At 42.8% G+C, this 9,495-nt stretch overlaps 2 long non-coding RNA genes across 2 annotated transcripts; both read right to left on the bottom strand.

Annotated features, from left to right (window-relative positions):
* Nucleotides 1-2,760: 2,760 nt before the first annotated feature.
* Nucleotides 2,761-4,975, bottom strand: LOC147576640 (uncharacterized). The gene is made up of 2 exons (XR_015241439.1): nucleotides 4,897-4,975; nucleotides 2,761-4,158 (listed from the first exon to the last, which is right to left on the bottom strand). It is a non-coding gene; the product is annotated as an uncharacterized LOC147576640 (long non-coding RNA).
* A 934-nt stretch (nucleotides 4,976-5,909) lies between these two features.
* On the bottom strand, nucleotides 5,910-9,280 carry LOC147576639 (uncharacterized). Its single transcript, XR_015240993.1, has 3 exons — nucleotides 9,180-9,280; nucleotides 8,708-8,855; nucleotides 5,910-6,192 (listed from the first exon to the last, which is right to left on the bottom strand). It is a non-coding gene; the product is annotated as an uncharacterized LOC147576639 (long non-coding RNA).
* Between the last annotated feature and the right edge of the window lie 215 nt (nucleotides 9,281-9,495).

The following is a 9,495-nucleotide window of genomic DNA, read 5'->3' as shown; positions in this document are numbered from 1 at the left end:
CAACCCTGCAGCCTACCTACCACAGGCCCTTTCTCCCCCAGCAAACAAACAGAAGAGTTAGAGGAGAGAAGGAGGGAGGCAGAGAGCCCTGAGTGAGAGTTAAAAATCACCATGGAGCTCGGTGGTCTCACACGAGACAAAAGCATTCATTTTCCCTCTATTTGGACAGCTGAGACTGGCCCCCTTCTCGCCCCAGCACGCATGCCAGGAGACCCAGGCTGAATCCTAATGCCAGGCGGCAAGAGGGGGCTTCTCAGGGAAGATTCTCAACAGCAAATAGGTGAAGACTCTCCAGTGACCCAATACTGTCTTCCAAGAATACTTTTAAAAACTTCTGGCTGTCTTTTCTATCACTCCTGACTTTTTTTTTTCCCATCAGACTCAGAGAGCTGAGTGCTATAAAAGCCAAATATGTGCTGAGAAGGGAGGGGAGGAAAAGTCTCTGAATTCACTGAATTCACAGGGTTTCAGATTGAGAGATTCTCCAGGGCTTTGTAAACCATAAAAAGGAAGCAGATCTCTGTCAAGAGGCCCTTTCTCCAGAGCAGCTCTAACCCAGCCTGTTTGCCCTTGGAAGATGCCGTAGCTTCTGAGGCATCCAGACACCATGAGTTAGCACATGGTATCTCTCTAACTATTCTCCTTCTGGAAATGCTGCCTCTTCCTTATCCTAAACTAAAAGAAGGGGTTTCCTAGGCAGAATGTGATGGAGAGTCCTAGCTCTCCGACTGATGGGGGATCACCTTGGGCCTGAGGCCCCTCGTCTGTGAAACACAGATAACAATCCATGCCTTGCTGAGTAGTTGTGAAGATGACAGTTGTGGAGTGATAGGTCTCCTGGCTCAGCTTCTGCACGTCTTGTGTCCTGGCACCGGCACTCACAGTAGGCAGTCAATGAACATCAATTCCTCTTAGTATTTCTACATGTGTATTTATTGGAGTGGTGAATGGCCAACAGATTATCATTTTTATTTGGGTCCAAAAGGCAGGAGCTCTTTATTATGTTTAGAGAAGACGTAAACTCTTTGTTCTGCCTTTCTAAAGAAGAAGAAAGAGAAAAAAGAAAAGAAAAAGAAAGAAATCTATCTTTCCAAAGCTCCTTGGGTCCTCTGCTAACATGAAAAATCCAAATATCCAATCAACCTCTCTGATGTACACTCAGTTGATTGCCTCCCCAGCACCCATCTCTCCCTCACTGCTGCCTCCTTCTCATTTCCTCCTGCCTGTTAGAACCCTGATTTCATACAGATATTCATGCTCCTCCCCAGCCATGTGCTTCAAGGAAAGTAGCCCCTGCCCCAGCTCCAGGGGAAGATTTGGACTGGTCTAAGCCAGGGTTTCTCAACCTCAGCACTAGTGATATTTTGAATGAGATGCTTCTTTCTTGCAGTAAAGGCTGTCCTGCGCATCCTAAGATGGCTTTGCAGTATTCTTGGCTTCTACCAACAGGAGTGCCATTGGTGCTCCCTTCCCCCATCGTGACAGCCAAATATGTCTCAAGACATTGCCTGCTGTGTGTGTGTGTGGGGGGGGGGGGGCAAAGTCACCCCAATGGGGAACAGTGGTCTAAGCTGATCATAGTGGCCCCACTATCCCTGCCATTGATTAATTTAGACATTGGTATGTGATATATTTCTGGCCAACAGAACCGAGGGGGAATTTGCTGATGCTTTTGAAAGAGGTTTTCTCACTCTTGAAAACGGACTCAGGGAGTAGATAACTCCTTTTGTTTCTGTTGGAAATGTTTCAGTCTGGTTATAATGACCAGAAGTATAGCAGCCACCTTGCAACCATGAAAAACTAGGCTGAAGACAAAGCCTACTCACCAAAAGATAGACTGAACCTGAATCCTGGATATGCCAATGAGCCACTGAGTTAACCACGCCTAGAACTCACTCACTGCTATGAGTGATCATTCATTTCTTCATTCAAAACATATTTACTGGATGCCCACCGTGCACCAGCTAGTTTCCTAGAAACTGGAGCCAGATCAGCGAACAAGATAGGCAGATTTCCTGCATTTATGACACCTGCATTCTGGTGAACTTAGGGCTTAAACCATTTTGAAAAGCTTTTCTATTACTTGTTGCCACAGGCAACCAAATTAATGCACCTAGCAAAGGCTAAAATTCTAAGCATCACTTCAGCCTTCAATAATACCTAGGAGATTTCCTTGTTTCTTCTGTCTGATTCCTATCTCATTCTCCACACTGACCATTCCAAACCTTCTACACTTTCCTCAACCCCCTGACTGCCAATGTTCTTCTCTAATGTGGTCCTTATTTTTGAGCTACTAACTTGCTATACTTTCCCATAGCACCTTGTACATGCCAATTTCATTGCATTCATCCTGTCATATTCAATTGTCTATTGATTTATATGTGTAGGTTCTGAGTGGAACGGGGTACCCGGTCGGACCTGCAGAGTGAGTTGAAATGCTGAATGATGCAGAAAAGCCACGCAGGAGAGCATGTCTGGTATAGAGTAGGCTGAAGTCCTGACAGCTTTCTATTTTCATTTTCCAGTTCCCATAAGTTCTTCCTATAGCTCTATAAAAAGGAATCCTCTTTTTTTTTTTTTTTTAAACCAGCCCCAAGGGTATCTCTGTTTCAGGAATCAACAACCTATGACCTATGGATCAAACCCAGTCTTCTGTCTGAAGCTACAAATGGTTTTTGCATTTCGAAATGGCTGAAAAAAGTCAAAAGAAGAATGGTATTTCATAAACAACAACAATTATATAAAATTCACATTTCAGTGTCCATTAATAAAGTTTTATTGGAACACAGCCACACTCATTTGCTAACCTATTGTTGGTCGCTGCTTTCACACTACAGTAACAGAGTTGAGTAGTTGCTACAGGGATCATATGACTTGTGAGGCCTGAAATATTTATTATCTAAAAAAGTTTGCCAATCCTCCTCTGTTTCACACGACAAAAATAGCCCTGCTTAATGCAAGTACTTTCTGAAATTAGAGACAATGCAGATTTTTAAAGTAGACAACACTTACTAGATCATTTAGCGTATTTCTGATTAGGTTTGATAGAATCACCCTCTGCTCCTAAAAAAACAAACAAACAAACAAAAACTAGTTAGAAGGCAAAAGCAGAGAAGGAACTTGGATTTAACCCAGCAGAGAGATGGCTGGCCCCCAAAATAATAAATTCATGCACTTCTTTCTTTTGTAACTTGTTTTCCAAGTATGTTCTGGAAAGTAGGCTCCCAGTATTTTTGAATAGTGAATGTCACTACACACATATCGTCATGTAGTACAGTCGGCCCACACTGTCCGTGCAGCAGAAGCAAAACCCCAAACCATGCCTGCACTCTCTGAGCAACTGAGAATTCCTTGTTGTATTTCCATGGTTGATTGAATTCATTAGTTTTTTCATATCTTAGACACATTCATTCAATCTGCAAACATATATTGGGAGTTGAGTAATGCAGGTTGGAGACTAAACTGAGCCGAGACATGCAAGAAATGTCAAGATCAACAAAGCAGACTTTCTTCTCCTGTCTGAAAGAATAATACGTGCAGGGCCCAGCAGTTGTGGCGGGAGGAGGGGCTGTAAAAGTAGAGGATGATAGAAATCAGAGTGGCTCTTTTCCTTGGCTTTCATCTTTGTCAGTGACAGTGCTTGTTGGACTGAAGAGGGTGAAACCTGTGCTGGCATGGGAGACCCGAAGTCCAAGAAAAGTGACTGGATGATGAGCGGCTCCACATGAGGTGAAATCTCGCGGACTAAACAAATTACCCAGCTCATCATGAAGATGAGTTGCCAACAAGATCACTGGCATGTAGACCTTGGAATTGTGGGGAAGTCAGTGGTGCTAGAAATCAGAAAATTGTCAAATATCTTCTTTATTCTATATCACAGAAGAAGATGGAGTCTTCAAATGACAGAGCAGTGATGGTCAGGATTCTAGGACAGATGTATCACTTCGGAATCATGTGTGTCTGTTAATAGTTGAAATCCCCAAAAAGTAGCTTAACCAATTTAGAGGGTTTCTTTTCTCATTCTATGAACAGCCCTAAGGCAGGCATTGGTTTAGCTGCTCAAGGATGTCAGAACTCAGTTCTCAGAGATTCTCTTGACCTTCGCTTCATTGTTACCCCATGTTGCCAAAAAGGCTTCTCCATCACCAGCGCAAGTTTCTGTGTGCCAGGCAGAGAAAAGAGGGAAAGACGAGAACAAGTTGCCTCTACCCCTCCTTCCCCACCCTGCTCTTTAAGGAGCTTCCCCCAGAGCTCTACCCAGCAACTTCCACCTATATCCCATTGGTCAGAATGTGCCAGATGGTCAATGATTTCTGAAACAAGTGGAGAATATAGTTGTTTTTAGCTGGGCACATTGCCCCCCTTCCCCAGCAAGACCAGGGACTTGTTAGTAGAAAAGGCAATAATTCGTGCTGGTTACACGCCTAGCAATCTTTCCAACAACAGATTTTCTGAGAAACAGGTTTAAGTATGTTGAAAGAAAGAAAGAAAGAAAGAAAGAAGAAAGGAAAGGAAGGAAGGAAGGAAGGAAAGAAGGAAGAATTGATCGCTAGGAACTGCCATCAATTTGCAAAGGATAGTAACAAGCAAATTAACCTACTTTTCTTCAATTAAAATGTTACAAGGCTGGTAGAAGAAGGAAATATGATACATGCAGTAAGTGCATTTATCATCAGCAAGGCATTTAACAAAGTCACTTGTAATGTCCTTACAGATAAGATGGAGAAATACAAATGATGTGACAATAGAGAAAGGTAGATTTATAACTGATTAAAAGACTCAAAAGACTGGTGATGAATAGTTAATGTTGGTTCTATAAGCAATAACTATTAGTGCCACATTGTATTATTTTAATTAATATCAGACTTAAGAACAATAACAATATATATAACTGACAGAAGATTCAGGACTCGCCCCAGTCACATTCTATGTCCATTTCTGGGATGCATATCTTGCAGAACTTATAGACTTGAAGTAAATCTGGAAGGACAGATTCAGAATCCAAAATTAACTAGATGGGCAGAAATGGTGGACCAAATAATATTAGCTATCATTCAGTTGAACACCTCCTACATGCCAGATACTATGCTAAATGCTTGTCATGTGTAATCTCTTGTCCTCTAAATAATCCTGCATGTAGGTCTTTTTCTCATCCTCATTTTACAGATGAATACAACAAGACTCCAAGAGTTTGAGTCATTTGCTTAATATCACATAGCTGGACATAAATGAACTAGATTTCTACCCAGGTCTATCCACCTTCAAAACCTATTCTATTTCCCCTGTGCCATTCTGCTTTTCTATGCTAGTAAATGTAAGCAGTCCTGTTTTTCAGGACCAAACAGAGGATAGGGAATGAATAGGTAGGGGGAGGCAGCAAGTAAGTAAAGGATTTGGAGATTTGGATTGGCTGAAACGTCAACATGGATGTCTTCAACGTGTTTGAAATGCATCAAACAAATAAGAAGGACAAAAGGAACGATGGATGGATAGATGGATTTGTGATAAAGCAAGTGTGGTCAAATATTTGTTATGGAATCTAGATAGTGGATACATGTTAACTATACAATTTTTCAACTTTTATGCATGTTTGAAAAATTTAACAATAAAATGAAACAGTAAGTCAATGGTACTTGATAGCGTGATGTGACCATGTTTAGATGGGGGAGATCTAGCCTCTCTCCTTTGGGGTAACACAGCCATACCTTAAATTCTGCATTCAGTTCTTGGTGCCAGCCTTTTTCAGGGATGGTGACAAGGTGACACGTGCCCTTGAGAGAAGGCGAGGATGAGGATCCAGAAACCATGTCTAAACTGGAAAGGAGAAGAAAATAGTGCAACATGGTAATTCTCAGCAAACACTTATGGAGTTATGTATTAGTTATCTGTTGCTGTGTAACAAATTACACCAAAACTTAGTTGCTTAGGATAATATTTATTTTATTGTTCTGTAGGTCAGAAATTCAGAAGTGGCTTATCTGGGTGGCTCTAGTTTGAAGCCCCTCATGAGGTTGCAGATAGAATGTCCATAGAGACTGCAGTTGCCCGAAGGTTTGACTGAGGTTGGAAAATCCATTTCTAAGACGGCTTATTCACAGGGTGGGGGTCTCAGTTCCTGTTACGTGTGTCTCTCCATAGGGTTGCATGAATGTCCTCACAGCAAGGCAGATAACATCCCCCAGAGTGAGCTAACTAAGAAAGCAAGGAAGAAGTCAGAGTGCCTTTCATGACTGTTTCTGAAGCCACACTCCATAACTTCTGTATTATTCTAGTCATTAGAAGTGACTCATTAAATCTAGCTCACACTCGAGGGAAGGAGGATTAAGCTCTACCTTTTGAAGGAAGGATTCTCAAAGAATCGGGGACATATATTTTTAAAACCACAATCTGTTTCTTGGCACAGTGTTAGGCATATTCTGTAAGGATTCTAGCAAGGTAGTTTTTATTTCAACAGAAAGAATTCTTTGCCTAATAATTAGAGTCATCTAAAAGAAAGTCACCCCAATCAGAATTGCTCTCATTACTAGTTAGTATATATGATTCTTTGTTTTGCAAATATCTGCTTTGTCTGTCTTTACAGCTTCTTGAAGGCAGAAATTATATTTTATGTTTATATTATCCTCCTCCCTTCACTTGGGAAATCCAAAAAGAATCTGAACAGTTAACCGGAGATGTAATATTTGTTCTTTTACTCAACAAATATCTGTAGAGTGCATCATGCCATGCACTACGTGACAGTGAACAAGACAGTGAACAAGACAGGTGCACCTGCACTTACGAGGTTTGCGCTATCCTAAGAGAGGATACAAGCAGATCAAATAATTATAGGTTGTGATGGGTGTTATGAAGGCAATAAATAAACAGGCTACTATAAATGCAGCGGAGTTCCAGGAAGCTACTTTGGTTTTACAGAGTTCATAAAAAAAGATAAAGATTTGAGTCAGATAATCTTCTGGATTCCTCCAATATAATGATGGAGACTCCTTCCTTCCTTCCTTCGGCATTTACTGAGTATCTACTCTGTGCAAACCACTAGGGATGCCAAGTAAACAGTTCCACCGTTTAAGGACCCCGGGGTCTTGTGAGAGATAACAAGGTGTATAACCTAGATGGTGCTCCCAGGTGGTAAATTCTGCAAGGGTTATGCACAAGGAGCCTGGTGCACACGAGAGTGACAACACTGCCCAGGGCATCACTGAAGGCTTCATGGAGGTGCCATTGGAGCCGTGTTTTCAAGGATAAGGAAGGGGACTGACAATCTGCATAAGAATCTTTCTAAAAGGTCAGCATCTGAGATGCCAGGACTTGTTAAAGAGTATGAAGGAACAGAGACAAAAGTGAAATGTAAGTTTAATGAGTTAATGGAGCCTGATGAATGAACGCTCTCTGAGTTCTGGCTCCTGTATCACAGCATTAAAATGCACTGGGCCGAGAACAAAAGCTCATTTCACATTTAAATCTTCTCAAGAGGAACTCCAATACCGCAGGTTCATCACAGCTCTGTTGCCATCAGGACAGCGTCCCAGTGATTTCCTGCCACTGGCCTTTTGTTCCAGACCGAGTGGCCCCTCACTCTCCCGCCACTTGTCCAAGCCCCCGCAGTCAGTGTTACTCAGGGTGCCTTTCTCCCACATCTCTCCAAATCCGACCCCTCCATCAGGCCCTACTGTTTCCCTGAAACCTTTGGACCACGGCAGCCTGTGGGGATTTCTCCCTCTGGGGACTCTGCACGAAACACAGAGACCGTTTGTCTTGGTCTTTAACTGGCACTGAAATGTCTCTTATAGATCTGCATGGGCTTTCAAATATTCTGTGACCTTGGACAAGCCAGTCACCTAACCTCCCTATGCCTCGCGTTGTTCATCTGCAAAATGGAGAAATGAAACTACCCAGGTTGTTGTGAGGATTAGATGAGTCTACTTCTGGGAAGCGCTTAGACCACCGCTGCCGCACTCAGAGAAGCAGGCTAGGGCTGTCCGCTCTGGTTATTGCAAGCCCTTTGTAGACAGGAGGCACGCCCTCCCATCCTTTGGAGACACAATAAAGCCCCCAGTATTGTTAATTTCGTCACTGTTTAAGGAATGCACAAATAAAATGTGTTTGATTCTTTCTCTTAACACCCAGACCAATAAATTTGCTTCCAGTTTTCCAAAAGAAATGAGTTTGGGGCTGAACTGTGTTCTTAGAGACTTTTCTTTTTTCCAGGTCCTAGCTCTTTGGGGGTGTGTTCGAAGTAACAGTTGGATGCCGCTTATTTAAGTCACAATCCAATCCATAAATCTGACGCTTCAGCAATTATATTTTCCAGATTGAGAGAGGTGCAAAACTTGGGCCACAGTTAATTAGAAGGCAAAGAATGGCTTTTTTTATCTGTAGCACATGGACACTTCATTATGGTAATAGGAAGAGAGAAGCGTCTTTTCCTCTGTCCTTTCTTTGTTTCTCCTATGTATTCCTTTTTGTACTAAATACACTTTCTGGCCATTTGTTTTTTTTTTTTTTTTAAGTTTATTTATTTTTGAGAGAGAGAAAGAGAGATCACAAGTGGGGAAGGGGCGGAGAGGGAGGAAGGGAAGGAGAGAGAGAATCCTAAGCAGGCTCCACGCCATCAGCACGGAACCTGAGGTGGGGCTTGAAATCACAAACCATGAGATCATGACCTGAGCTGAAATCAAGAGTCAGACACTTAACCGACTGAGCCACTCACGTGCCCCTCTGGCCATTTCTGTGTTCTCCTTTGACCTCCTCTTCTTTTTACTCTGTCTCTTTCCCTCCATTTCTTCATGGCCTCAAGCTGAAAAGGATGTGGGTCCATTTTCTTCTTTTTTTCCCTCTCTCAGTGCCTCCTTCCAGTTCTAGTTGGGTGTGAGCAGAGGAGCCATCAACCAACAAGCCCTGGCAGCCCCCCAAGACCACAGATACGTTCCAGGTTACACAGTCTAACATCCTACTTCTTTGGCTCACTCTAGGATGCCACCATGACAACCACATATGTCACCTGGTGAGCCAGGTAGGGGACACAGAAGATTATTCTTTTTTCCATTAGCATTCTAGCAATGGCACATTGATCAAACTGGTCTTTTGGTTTGGAAATCAGAGCACAAAGCAGAGAGGAAGCAACAGAGGAGAGCTAAGTTTTGAGGGTGTCTTAAAGGGAGGGTTGGGGCACAGGATCTTACCATCCTCTGGGTCTCTGTCCCCCAGCTCCCATCTGGCTTCTGAGCTGGCTACCTCTTGCCTTGGGCAGTCCACTGTCAAGACAGACTGTTGAAAGACCCCTTAAGTGGGACATAACCACAATTGAATAGATATATAATCTCATATCATCCCCCTATTCCCACATACGGTGGCTTCTTTTCTTGAATTCATTCTCTCAGTTACCACCATGACATCTCCCACCCCGTGGCTCAGGTGAGAACCCTCAGAGTCATCTGACTCCTTTCTCCCCTCCTACACATCACTATGCACTCTGTCCTCTTTACCCTAAACAGCCCT

Source organism: Puma concolor, chromosome D1 (assembly GCF_028749965.1).
Source record: "Puma concolor isolate L17-30 chromosome D1, mPumCon1.1.hap2, whole genome shotgun sequence".
NCBI classification, from domain to species: Eukaryota; Metazoa; Chordata; class Mammalia; order Carnivora; family Felidae; genus Puma; species Puma concolor.
The sequence above is the reverse complement of the archived record's forward strand: the minus strand, read 5'-3'. Positions and strand labels throughout refer to the sequence as shown.